At 35.9% G+C, this 14,687-nt stretch overlaps 1 protein-coding gene across 2 annotated transcripts in view; it reads left to right on the top strand.

The window, feature by feature from the left end:
* eml1 (EMAP like 1) overlaps positions 1 to 14,687 on the top strand; it is a 53,452-nt gene that overhangs the window by 15,517 nt on the left and 23,248 nt on the right. The window lies entirely within an intron of this gene.

Genomic DNA, 14,687 nt, shown 5'->3' with positions numbered 1-14,687 from the left:
GGTTGCTGACTTGTTTACACTGAAGCTATGATATGATTGTGTGGTTGTGGTATAATCTTCTCTTTCATCATCTTGGCAGTCATGTAGACTAAGAAGTCTTCCATTCAGAAGAGCCCTTTAATCTGCTATAGGCCCTTATACATCAGTTACACTTATAAACGTCTTGTTTTACAAGCTCTTAAATGAAAAAGACAATCTCTCTGCTTTTCTGCATTCACTCTGTTCCGCTGAGTGAGAATGAGAGCTGCTGTGATGGCTTGCCTGTACTCAGGCTTGTCAGGCCAGCGTAGGACTGTGGGTAATTGAATGAGGGTGTGCTGGAGAGCGCTGCGGTGAGGTCATCCGGCAGTACAGAGCTCAGCCGAAGCTCTGGATCTGGTATGAAGTCATTTGTTCTTAAATGCTTCATGAGTTACTGATCAGCAAACTACACTGTTATAGGGATACTGGGCCAGCAAATTAGTTTCCTTAGGCAGAATCTAGAGGCATTATACCTTTATTTAAAGTGTTGCCAATCTCAGACTCATCTGCTCTTGAAGGGATAGTTCAGACAAAAAATTATATTGTAAAGACATGAGGTTATTTTGCCTCCATAATCCTTCAGGAAATTACCAGAATAATGATGGTCACATTCATTTAAAGTCAATCTTAAAGGATTACTTCACTCCAAAAAAAAAAAAAAAACTATTCACCATGTTATTCAAAACTGTTAAACCAAAAAATATAAAAAAGATCAAATAAAAGATATTCTGAAAAATGTATCCATGTGTCTCTGTACATTGAAAGTCAGTGGGGTTCATTATTGTTTTTGGCCTCCTTTGGGTTAAAAAAACCCCCTTCAAAATATGTTATTTTGTGCTCCAAATAAATAAATAAATAAATAAATGTCATACATGTTTAGAATGACATGAAGGTAAATAAATGATGAATTTTCATTTCTGAGTGAAAGAATCCTTTTAGGTCAACCTTTGTTATGGTTTTCATACAGTCAAATCATTACCATCATCTAAGTTATTTCCTCAAGGGTTCTGAAAAATAAACTCAGATTAAGACAGAAAATATAAAAAGACAATAAAAAATGAAAGATATTTTGAAAAATGTCCATACAATGAAAGTCATTAAGGTTCATTATTGTTTTGGCCCCCTGTGACTTTCATTGTAATGATGAAAACCGTTGAAACATTCAAAATATGTTATTTTGTGCTCCAGGATTGGAAAGACATGAGGATGAGTGAATGATGTCAGAAGTGAACTAATCCTTTAAGACTGACCTTTACATAATTGTTTCCATTCAGCCAAAACGTGACCATCATCTTGGTTATTTCCTGAAGGATTCTGGAGATAAATCAACCTCATGTCCTTACTCAAATTAAACATTGGCGGTGAGTTCTGGCAAAGGATATCTGGTGTTCTGGCATCAAGACGTCTACCAGACGTCTCAGTCTTTCTGACTGCTGTTGTCTCATTCAGCTGCTGCTGCCAGAGAAGTGTTCTTGGCACTCGGCTCTCACTTCTCATTGGCCATCCTTTGAGCCACTGATGGATGCATGTGCAGCAGGATTAGGATTAAAGACCTGCTCACATTACCGACTGAAACCAGAAGAGAAAACTGAAAGTGAGTGAGAATGAATGTCATGAACAAAAGCTTCCACTTGCCTCTGCACTTGACCTCTCCACAACCTTAGCAGCAAGAATATAAAAGGTTAAAATTCTAATGCAATTCACAGTTGGAAGACATCATTTATTCGTTGTTTTCTCATTGACCTTACAAGGCTGTCACTTGAATTTGGAGGTAAATATTGATATACAGAAAATAACTCTTCCAGGGCTGTCGAATTGTTCAAAGCTAGACATCGATTTCCTCTATTATTGTGGCTCTTTTGTTCTGATATTTATTGAGTTGTACTCTAATAAAAAATTGCAGACTGAGGGATAAAACTCATCTTCCCCTAAATGGGTGATACTGACATAGCCGTTGTTTGTCTGTTATGTGGCAGACCCCAGATGACTTCGTTGGCTCTTTATCTGGCACTCTCTCCCATTACCTTACTGATAACAATTCTGAAACCATCATCTGCACAGGCCTTCTATCTGAGAAGACTGAATCCATTAGTGCTGCTCTCTCTCTCTCTCTCTCTCTCTCTCTCTCTCTCTGTTTTTTCTAAATAATTTACCATTCAAATGTTTGGGATCTGAAAGATGCATTTATTTGCCTTTTTAAAGCTGCATTAATTAGTATATTTATATAGTAAAACAGTAATATTATAAAATATTGCTACAATTTAAAATGATAGATCTGGATTTTTTTTTTAGCAACCACACTTCAGTGTCATATGATCCTTCAGAAATCATTCCAGTATGCGGATTTGGTACTCAAGTAACATTTTGTATTATTATCAATGTTAAAAATGCGTGGGCTGCCTAATATTTTGTGGAATATGTGATACATTTTTTCAGGATTTTTTGATAAATAGAAAGTTCAAAACAGTAATTATTTTAAAATATTCATAATATTTTTAAAAGCTTGTTGAAACAAGAAATAAATTATTTCCTATTTGGCAGTCACTTTTGTTTTCAGAGAAAAAAAATAACAAGGTAATTGTGGTTTTACAGTTTTATATTTTACTTTATTTTTTAATTATGATTTGTTTTATAAGATTTACTACTTTTTATCTCTCATTCGCAAATTTACTTTTTCATAATTGTTACTTGTAAATTGTAATTTCTTACCATTACCATTTATTTTTTAAAGAAGTTTTTTTTATTTTTCACTTTAAAGGCAGAAACATGCTTCCATAATTTCCAGAACTTTTAACAGATTGACACTCATGAAACTTCACTGTAACTTACCAAAAAATGTTTTTCCTGGACATTGCTGCATTTTGCCTTTTAGCCATAAGCAGTGCAGCGTTCAAGGTGTCAGTGATATATCTGAAGCATGTTCCACTGAAGGCATAGTATTGTGCTATTTTTGTACATTAAGGAGGTTTTTGGAATATTCCACTCACTCATTCACTCTCAAGGGCTTCCAAAACAAAGAGGCCTTTGTGGGGGTGTCAAGCAGACAGGATTATTCAAATTTTGTTTCAAAATATGCTAATGCTTTGCAATGACAAAACATGTCTTTCATATACTGTGTGTTGTGTGGACCAGAATAAGTCTAAACAAAAGGATTATTGGGATTTTATATAAAAATTTTTCAGTATTTTTATTGTTTGAGCATCCATTATCCAAAGGACATTTTTTAACTGTAAGCGTACCGCTGCGAAATCACAACTGAGAGCCATGGCAAGCCTTTCCCCGTGTACGTTTGTTCAGAGCAGATTATGCATGGAAGCAAAAGCTTGTACATATCTGGTGAATAAACATAAACTCTATACTATTATAGTATTTATGAATACTTTGAATGAGCTTTTATTTTTTATATTTTCAGTTTCATTTTAGTTTTAGTAATTTTATATGCTTGTCTTTTTTATTAATATTTCTATTTATTTTTAGTTTTAGAAATTTAAGTTTTATTCAGGGATAATTTTTTGATATTTTTAAGTTTCGTTTTTCAATCTAAAAGTTAGATTTTATTTCATTTCATCTCGTTTAATTTCAATTAAGAAAAATATTTTAGTATTGTTTATATACTACTGTAAATTTTATTAATATTTTGAGTTGTGTTCACTTTTAGTAATTTTATGTGCTTGTCATTTTTATTACTTTTTGTTTTTAATTTTTCTATTTAGCTGTATTTTAGTTTAGTTTTAGAAATTTTAGTAATTCCACTTGTATTTTTGTCAAGTTTTTTTTTTTTCATTTGGAATATTTGATTTACGTTAAGTTCATTAGTTCAGTTCAGTAATAGTTTTAGTTAACAATAGAAACACTGACACACTTTCTCCTTTCCATCAGCTCAGTTGTGCTGCGCAGGGGCTTGACATTCAGTATGATTTTCCGCATGTAACATCCAGTGTCATTAGTGCACAGCATCCGCAAACCCACCCAAAGAACAACACTTCAGTTCATTTAAACCACCCACCACCCGCTGTTCTGGGCTGTTTGTTATGTGTCCACAATGCCCTGGGTTCTGAAGGAGAAGAAAGCCCAGGCTTTCACATACGCTGAAAAGAGCATTGTGTCAGAAGCGGGAAATCGGAGCCAGCCATGAGTTAATGCTGCCCTACTTTTCTCCTGCTCTGCGACTCCTTCAAAATCCTCAGTCTCCTCTCCTCCTTCCCTGCCTCGTTTGCCACCAGAGCTCCCTGCCGTTTGTACCATTTCTCAGGAGAGCATGAGTCAGCACAACCTGCAGTTTCTGCTCTACCCCAGCGTGCCTTTTCCAGGTCGGTTTTGTCTTCTCATCTCTATGGTGACTGTGCTGGAGAGAGAGAGTCTGTCACTGGGTGGGTCCCATGAACAGAGGCCCTGGCTGATTAAACATGGAGACAGATAAGTGTTTTGTTGTTTGGAGAGTTGTGTGTGCCGTTCCTCACTGTGGTTGACAGTAAGGTGACCTGTGACTGAGCGAGTGGGCTTTCCTCATTGATTAGTTTGTCGAAATGGAGTTCAAGCATGTGGGTGGGGAGCATGAAATGATGTGTAGCTTCACTTTTACCGCACTGAGTCTTTTGGAGCATTCTTTATATTGTCTTTAAGTGCGTTTTGTTGTCTGGAAAGGACATGCTAAAATGCACAATATTAGTTTAAAGCACTTTTTTCCAAATAATAATTTGTGTTCTTAAAAGAGTAATTTAACCTATTTCTTTAACCGTTTTTTCAGTTTACTTTTTTATTATTTTACCTAAATTATTAAATTAATATTTTACCACATCTCTGGCCATGTTTAAGTAATATCATTATTTACTCATCCTTGTGTCATTCCAAACCTTATATGAAATTTTTTTTTTTCCTGTGGGACATAAATAGAGACATTTAGAAGAATGCTCCTGCTGCTCTTGAAAGTGAGCGATCAAGGGACGTTAAGGTCCAAAAATGACAAAAATAAAATGAAAGCCATCCAGACACTATATTCCAAGTCTTCTGACACCATACAGTAAATGTCAGTGAACTGAGGGTGAACTGTCCATTTAATAAAAATTTACAATATAGCGCAATAATTTTATTCAGCTTGAATGCATTAAGTTGTTCAAAAGTGATTGTAAACACATTTATAATGTTACAGAAAGATATATTTCGAATAAATGCTGTTCTTTTTATATTATATTATATAAATGATATTAAAATCACAGTTTCCCTAAAAATATTTAACAACTCTTGTTTTCAACATTGATTTTAATAAGAATGATTTCTGAAGGATCACGTGACACTGAAAACTGCTTAAGATTCAGCTTTGCCATCACATAAATAAATTACATTTTGAAATATATTAAAATAGAACACAGCTATTTTGAATTGTAACAAAATTTCCCAATATTACTGTTTTATATTATTGTTAAACAAACAAATGCAGCATTGGTAAGCAGAAGAGACCCCTAAAAACAACCCAAACATTTGAACTGTGAAAATAATCAATTCGTTCATGAAATTTAAAAAGCTAGAATTTATTCGTATGAGTGATATCGACCAGGCTGATATTATTAATCAGCTGATATTTGGCCACGTTCGCTTGACTTATTAATAGAAATGTTTATCTCCTTGCATTATCATTTTCAAGTCCTACTCACAACTTTGATTTTTTTTATCTGTCTTTTTAAGTTTATGCATTAAATTTCTGCTTGTTCTACTCATATTTCTTGAACAAAGCACATAAGCTTTAAGTAATATTGCTAGCAAACAATTTAAACATTAAACGTCTCTGGCCAAGCAGCTTATTTTTAGGACACCAACATTTGGCTGTTTTTCATCCCAAAACAACACACAGGCTGTGTTTTCAGTAGTGTCATGAACCCATACATCAGAGCATGTTAAGCCTGTGCACTTTCTCCCGGAGCACAGGGATAACCGCTGATCAGGATCAGCTCAGTCTCCCTTTAATCCTCTCTTAGCCCAACCACTTCCTGCATCCCAACAGCGAGGCTTTGGGCTAGAGCACCGTTGTCCCTAAAATACCCCCCTTGTTGGTTTCTTGCCAGTGAGCAGGGTGGTAGTGGGGGGTGGAAAACACCCTGTCTCTACGATTCACACAAAGCTGTTTTCTCTGCCTCCATGGCTGCCTGGAGGAGATTAACAGGGAACAACACTGCAGGCATCTCCGCATTACTTGTCACTGACTCGGTCCTGTCTGGAGTCTCTACGTGGGGATGGAGGCTGGTGTGATTAATGAACACACACGTAAACACACATATCTGCTGCCTGTCTTACACATGCTGGTAAGGTGCTGGCAGCATGCTAACGGCTTTGTGAGAGAGAAGGAGAAAGATGCAAAAAGATGTGCACTAATATCCCAAGAAGCCGTGTCCTCTACATCCTAATTTTATAATTCCCAACATATTCTCATTAGTGGTGCTTGCATAGGGGCCGTTCACATGTAGGACATGTTCTTGGATCTGTCTGCATTGTTTTTCAGTCATAATGTGATGGAAATGGCAAAATAATTATTTTTTGTTATTCTGTATTGTTTATATTAAAAATTACTGAGAAAGATAGAGTTTAAATTAAAAATTACTGAGAATTTTAAAATATGATTTTTAGATTTGATTATTATCATTTATTATTTTGATTTTTATTTTATGCCACAAAAATCTTTGTGACTTGTCTCAGTTTTTAGCATCTTGCGCCATGAAGCGGTTGTGTCAAAGTAAAATAAGTTTGACTTTAAAATCTTGATTTACCTAAAGCCTGTTGTTTTGTTGTGCTTTCTTGATGTTTTTGAGTGCAAGAACCACCACAAACTCCCCAGCAACTGCATAGCAACATGCTTAATATTAAAAACAACACATGCCTTAAATTAACCAAATAAAACCAAAAAAGCATGGTTACCACAAATTAACCTTGGTTTTCTACACTGACTAGAGTTCAACCATGGTGTTTGTAGTGAAATTGTGGTTATTCAAATGGTAAACAATACTTTTCACTATACTGTTACTAAACTTTTACTATAATAAAACCATGGTTAATATTTGTAAGGGATAGCAACATGCTTTGAGCCCCCTAGCCACCATATAGCAACACAAAGCACTCAGAACACCCTAGCAACCACATAGCATCACACTAACAACATTTACACTGTGTCTACACCAGACACAACAGTTGCCATATCGTGTCACGCCATGCTGTGCTGCAACAGTTAAAGTCTGTCACTGCATGCTACAAAGGGACTGTTGCGACTTGCAAATCATTTGAACTCTGTGTCAGTACATCATAAATAGAACAAGGAACAGTCTAGACAGCATCACTGATTATAATCTGATTATAATGGGTTCTCCTGTATTTTGTTGTGCTGGGCCACACGCGTTGTGACACGTTGTTAGAGATGTATAGGTAGATGTCACATTCGATTGCTTCAGACACGTTGATTGTATTTGTGTGGTCAATGTGTATTAAATTAAGTTAGTTTTGTGTGTTTTTGACATAATACAAAAGAATCTGGTTCAGTATGAGGACCAGTTACGTATAGCAGCCAGTTGAAACAGCTGCTAATAGGGCATCTACCTATATATCTATGATCTTAACAACTGCATTGTGAAATGCTAAAAACACTCACAACACTTTAGCAACCACATAGTTTCTTGCTGGCAAACACAACACCCTAGATTTGTGGTGATAAGGCTAAGCGGCAGCCCCACTGATAGTCAATACTGTTAACGTGTAAATATTAAGCCTCAATTATAAAACCCTAACAAGGGATTTGAAATCAGAATGGAAGAGGCATTGGCTTTAATAGGTTGATTACAGCTTGACCTGAAGGTGGATTTTGCTGATGTAAGGTGGATTGAAATGCTGGCTCTCTCTTGTTTGGCTCTACTCATCAACTCTTCCCTGCTTTCTCTCTTTCTCCTGTTCTTTCCATGCCAGAGGTCATGGGTGAGGTCTCTGGGATGATCTCATGCGACTATTTTTAACTCCTAAGTCCTATTTACTGAAGGCCATCTTTTTTCCTCATTATGTACCTGTAATCTGGCAGATAGCTTGGCTGCACACTGTTCTCTTGCTTCGTTTGGGACTCTGCTGCATTATATAACGGTCCAGCCACCCTCTCTGAATCACTGACACCTCGAGTCAGCACACTGTTGTACAATCACCAGGGTTTGCAGATGGGTCCTCAGTGAACTGACCTTGGATCTGTGACCTCAGGTTGCAAAAACAAAGCGGCTGGGAAAGCAGGTGGTTGTAATCCTCTTAAAGCACACACAAACCTTTTACTCACTTTCTCTCAGAGATCCTCTCTGTGTCTCTCAGCGTGAAGTCTTTATGTAAGAGGCCATTCTCAAAGGCCAGCTAGTTGATGAGAATGGTTTGTGAAAAGCTCTGGGAGGATTCACTTTGATACTCGCTGAGACCAGATGCGTTTTGTTTACACAATAGCGCTGTTACAAAAACCGGTGAGCTGGCTCATATGGCAAAAAAATACATATTTTAATATTGAAGTATTGTTATATGCAGTATTGTTTATATTTTATTTACCTTATATTTTTGACATTTATTTTGTCCAATTTTTCAAAATTCATTTTGCAAGTTTAAAAATATATTTTCTTGCCCCTAGTAATGTATTTTAGCATTTAAGGGATAGCATTTAAACAAAATATTTTTTCTGTTTGAAAATCACAAAATTAGCATATTTTTAAAAAATATATTTTCAGAAAAAAAGGGTTTTGATCTGCATGGACAGTTTTAAGTTAAGTTTGCTGTTAACATGTTGCTAAGCTAATTGCTAATATTCTTAAGCATAAAAATTCATTATTTTCATTAACTACAGTGTGCTAATTTTAATCTGTACTTTTCAGTATGAAATGAATGAATGAAATGTTTTTAAGTCACATTACTCTCATACTTAAAGACAGACGTATGAAGCAGCCATGTTGGTGACTTACAAATAGCCTTATTCTGAAGGCTGAGAATATATATATATATATATTTTTTTAACCTTGATTATTTTTTTTTATTGGTGGGGTCACATTAGTGAAATTTCAGCAAATTTTCAAAGATAAAAAAAAGTCCACTGTCAGTAGTGTAGTGATACATGAAGCATTGCTCCAAGAAGTCATTTTCAAACCATGCAGCTTTCTGTTGGTGAGTGTAGCGAATTTGTGAGTACAGCTTGTACCCGTTGTGAAATCTGCATGTGTAAATATTTCACGCTTGTGCGAAATTCCAGATTGTATGGATTCCTTTTAAAATGAATAGATTTCAGCCACAAAAAAAAATTGCTGAACAATGGAAAATGTGCAATGTAATTTACATTATAAGGCAGCTCTATTAAGCATGATATGGGATATTCCAGATTTTCCTTCATTTTAAGGGGAAACAAGCCTCGTAAGTAATAGAACATGATCACATTCACTGTCAGCATAATGATAATCCTTACAAATCTTAGCACCCTGCTGCTGTTGAGACTCATTTCTGGGCAGATACAGGGTTTGAGTGAGTCAGCTAGTAGCTAGTAGGTTCAGACTCGGAGAGAGACCAGAGATGCATTATTAATCAGCCCCGGTGCTTTGAGAGAGACATTAAAGAGAGTCCGTTTTGCTTTGATAATCCACCAACACTTTCTACCCTGCCCTTCTGTCTTTTTATGTAGCTTTATGCTAGCTCATTATTCATGGATTTAAAGCATTATTGGTATTATTTTTTGAATATCAGTTTATCATAGTTTTTAATTGTGAATTTTTAATTTGTAATTTTAGATTCTTGATTTTAGTTATTTGTTTAATCAAAATCAGAAACTCAAAGATTTTTATAACTGTTAAATGTATTTGTTCAACACATTTGCCTAATCTTGTAACTGCTAATTTAATAATTTAGTACAACTGTTTCATTCTTTTCTGTTTTAATGATGATCAAAAAGTAGCTGGTGAGATTAAAGTAACATTAAACAGTTTTTTTTTTTTTTATACACCTGATATATAATCATATTTATTAAGTACTTAATGTGAAGCTTTTAGAGTTTATGTCCCAAGATTTACATACAGTATCTTGCAGCTAAGTTTGCACTTCCTCGACTTTCACCTAGCAGCATGGATTGATACATTGAAATTCTTTGCAGAGGTTTTAAAGAAGCGAATGAATGTCTACGCTTAGTCAGGCCAATAGGTCAGGAATTGGACTTCAGTTTCAATCTCATTTTATGTGCAGTAAGAGCACAATCTGTCTTGTGGTGGCCATGCTGTCTGTGTGAGATCTGTTCTGTCTCTCTTTCTTAGGAGGATGGAAAAAAACATTCAGTATTATTAAGATGGACAGGTATTTGACTTAAATTCATGCACTAAACTGTCTAAAGCAAAATGGGATTGAGCCTCTCCTAGAGACGAGTGTCTGTAATAAATAGACTCTAGTTGTGTAGTAGAGTGTTTTTTAGAGACTGGTATTGATGATTTTCTGTAGTAGATTGTCTGTAGTTGTTAGACGCTACTTTTTTTATTTTATTTTGTGAGCTGGATCAACTGATTAATTTAAGAAGAATCATACTGGACATCTCTGTTTTACTCCACTAGGGTAGGCGTTATGTCTAATCACCAGATAATTTATGAAAGAGCTGTTCAGTGTTTGGAGGTTAACCAACAGAAGCTAAGAAGATCTAGTTAGGATAGGGATGCGCTATCTAACAAACTGTAATTTCCAGTGGAACATGAATCCAGAGATGGGCTGACGTCCAATCCAATCACAATGAAACCGAACGAGATTAAATTCAGGGGAAGTGGGAGAGAGACCGAGATAGTGAGAGACAATGGCAAGGGAAGTGCATCCTCAGTCTGAGCAGTTCATTTGATTTCTGAAACACATGAGAAGATATGGACGCCTGCCAATCCTTCTGTTTTAACACAACGAATGGCAACAAGAATTGGAATTTGTGTCCGTTCATGCTGCACTGATATATTCCTGCTAATGGTTTTTAAGCACACGCTCCCTGATGCTCACCTGCAGTCATGCGTAGCGCAGAAGTTCAATGGAGTGTATTAGCGTTTTAGAAGGAATATAATTAAATATGTGTTTAAGCGTGTGTTTACATGCTCTATCGCTGACCATTCAGGTGCACTTTTGTAATGCGGTATTATGTTGTGCATTTGTCAAATGAACGGGAAGCACTTTTAGGCTATTGAGCAGATGTGACAGTCATTTATTGTGCTGGTTATTAGCATTATGCCACCACCGGCTACAGAACGGTTGAAAACTGAGTTTGTGCTTGGAGAAAAGACAGAATAATCTCCCCATGGAGCTTTTGAAAAGATGAATCCGTGGGACGGCTTCAATCAATGATTAATTTTATCCATCAAAGAGGCAATTTCCATGCAAACAGCATGATTTGCGGCTCTAATTATTAGTAGTCATTTTTTATTAGGTTTTGTCTTGGTTGAAGTGCGTGTGTGTTTGTAGGGTTTCACATTGTATGATCCTTTGTTCATAATGCACTCATAAAAAGCCTCAGTGTAGTGATTAACAAAGCCTTTAGTGATCCAGCAATGGAAAACTTTTGAATTTTGGGATACTGGGATGGTTTTACCAGTGCAGAGGGTTGAGGTGTGCTGGTCTGTGCAGGTAAGTGTAAATCTAAGGGTTATCTGAATATCCTGACAGGGTGAAATAGTGTTGCATAAAGAGGCTTATCTTCGGGAGGCAATTAATCACCGCTGAACATTAATGACTATGATCGTTTTTGCAGGGTGAGCAACTGAATTTTAAGTGGAATGGCTGGAGGCCATTCAATGCGCTGTGCTGATGTGTGTGAGGGTATAATTATACAGCTCAGTTGGGGTAAGGAAACATTGAGTGATTGAATGTTTGCAGTGGAAGGTACTTATCTAAATTTCACTTTCAAAACTGTCCATTTTTTATTTTGCCTGAAGCTTCCCATCTGCCAATTATTCAGGCTGATAGGACTCATAGTTGGCATTTTTATAATTCAGGTCACACTCGCTATGAATTCATAATTTAAATGTTATTATCGAATGTCAGTTTATAACTGAGACTTATTTAGTGTAAATTATTTTACACTATTGTTTTATTATTCAAATGCTGGTAACACTACAGTAAGGTTCTATATACAGTGGTGATTTCTTTTTTGCATGTTTGTCACACTTTAATGTTTCAGATCATCAAACAAATTTAAATATTAGTAAAACATAACACAAGTGAACACAACATGCAGTTTTTAAAATGATGTTTTTTATTATTAAGGGAAAACAAAATCCAAAACTACAGGTCCCTGTGTGAAAAAGTGTTTGCCCCCTAAACCTAATAACTGGTTTGGCCACCCTTAGCAGCAACAACTGCAATCAAGCGTTTGCGGTAACTTGCAATGAGTCTGTTCCAGCACTGTGGAGGAATTTTGGTCCACTCATCAGAATTGTTGTAATTCAGCCACATTGGAGGGTTTGAGCATGAACTGCCTTTTTAAGGTCATGCCACAGCATCTCAATAGGATTCAGGTCAGGACTTTGACTAGGCCACTCCAAAGTCTTCATTTTGTTTTTCTTCAGCCATTCAGAGGTGGACTTGCTGGAGAGTTTTGGATCATTGTCCTGCTGCAGAACCCAGGTTCGCTTCAGCTTGAGGTCACGAACAGATGGCCGAAAATTCTTCTTCAGGATTTTTTGGTAAACAGCAGAATTCATGGTTATATTTATCACAGCAAGTCTTCCAGGTCAACTTTTGTCTCATCAGTCCACAGAGTATTTTCCTAAAAGTCTTGGGGATCATCAAGATGTTTTCTGGCAAAACTGAGACCAGCCTTTATGTGCTTTTTGCTCTGCAGCAGTTGTGTTTGTTCTGTCATGCAAACCATTTATGCCCAGTCTCTTTCTTATGGTGGACACTGACCTTAACTGAGGCAAGTGAGGCTTGCAGTTCTTTGCATGTTGTTGTGGGGTCTTTTTGATGAGTCATCGCTGTGCTCTTGGGGTAATTTTGGTCGGCTGGCCACTCCTGGGAAGGTTCTCCACTATTCCATGTTTTTGCCATTTGTGAATAATGAATCTCACTGTGGTTCGCTGGAGTCCCAAAGCTTTAGAAATGGCTTTATAACCTTTTCCAGACTGATAGATCTCAATTACTTACTTTCTCATTTGTTTCTGAACTTCTTTGGATCTCTGCATGATGTCTAGCTTTTGAGGATCTTTTGTTCTACTTCACTTTGTCAGGCAGGTCCTATTTAAGAGATTTCTTGATTGCGAACAGGTCAGAAAATAATAATAATAATAATCAGGCCTGGGTGTGGCTAGAGAAATTAAACTCAGGTGTGATAAACCACAGTTTTAACAGTGGGGCATGTATATATATACACACACACACAAAAATTTAACATTTATATATATTAACCTAGATTAATAAATAAAAGTAATATTCAGTGTTAGTTCATGATACCTAATGACTTACTGATTAATATTAATGTAATGAACCCTACTGAACTTATTTCATTATACAAGTCTGACCAAAAACAATATTAAAAATTATGTGCAATAAGTTCCCACCGGATGTAGCGTCATTTAAAAATGACTTTAATGACACATCCAGCTATTTGAATGGCTTGCTTATAAATCTTATGAAAAATGCAGTAGCATGTTTTAACTGTTTTTTTTTTTTTATTGCTTTAATTACCAGCTGCTTCCTCTCAGTGTATAATTAATGAAGACGTTATTCTCAGGGAGGGGTTGAAAGCACTAGTTTTCATTAATGTTTCATACCACTGATTTTACAAAGCCGTCTAATCACCTAGCAAACAGTTAACTGCTCTTTCGTATGTGTGTGGGTTGTGTGTCTGAGTGAAAGAGGGAGTAACAGGGTTTCTCCAGGTCAGCAGCTGTTAGGGAAGGTGCTGCAAAACCATCAGCATATATTATATGTGATGAAGAGGGACATGTTAGGCTATCCCTCGCGGACTCTTTCAAAAGCACCCTGCTGGATGAGGCTTTTGTCTTAAATTTGATGGTCACCAAGGGTGAAAATAAACTAGAATGAACTTGATTATTAAGTGGGATGTGGGATTAGCCTGATCCCATTTGAGAAGCTTTTTACTGAATTTGACATAGTTACCTTTTTTATTCTGCTTTCTAAACTGATATAGCCTTAATACATCATCCTACTGAAGTACTAAAATCTACTTTCTGCCTTTATAATACACTGCCTTGTGCCTTTACTATATATAAGCGACAGTTATCAAAGTAGCTTTTCCACAATCTGAGGTAAATACTAATATATAGAAAGAGTGAGCATTGTCATACACAAATACAAAATGCCATCATGGTAATAAACATGGTACTAAAATACGGCAATAAACATTAACTTAACAACATGTTACATAAATCTGGGAATGTCAATTTAAAGTTTTTCCCTGTAGATTATAAGATGACTTGTTCTTTTTCACTTCCAAAAACAATATTTTGACATGATTGTTTACATAAACTGTTTAAAAAATTTGTACTGTATAATTTTTACTGGCTTTTACCATTAAAATTACTTTTTTTATGGCTTAATGTTAGGTGTATACATCTAACATTAATTTAGTGGTGGGTAAAAATAAAAATACAGCCTAATAGGAAGTAAATATTTTCCACATTAAACATAACTATAAAATTATTGTTTGTAAT

Source organism: Cyprinus carpio, chromosome B17, assembly GCF_018340385.1.
Source record: "Cyprinus carpio isolate SPL01 chromosome B17, ASM1834038v1, whole genome shotgun sequence".
NCBI classification, from domain to species: domain Eukaryota; kingdom Metazoa; phylum Chordata; class Actinopteri; order Cypriniformes; family Cyprinidae; genus Cyprinus; species Cyprinus carpio.
This window is presented reverse-complemented; position numbering and strand designations above follow the sequence as displayed.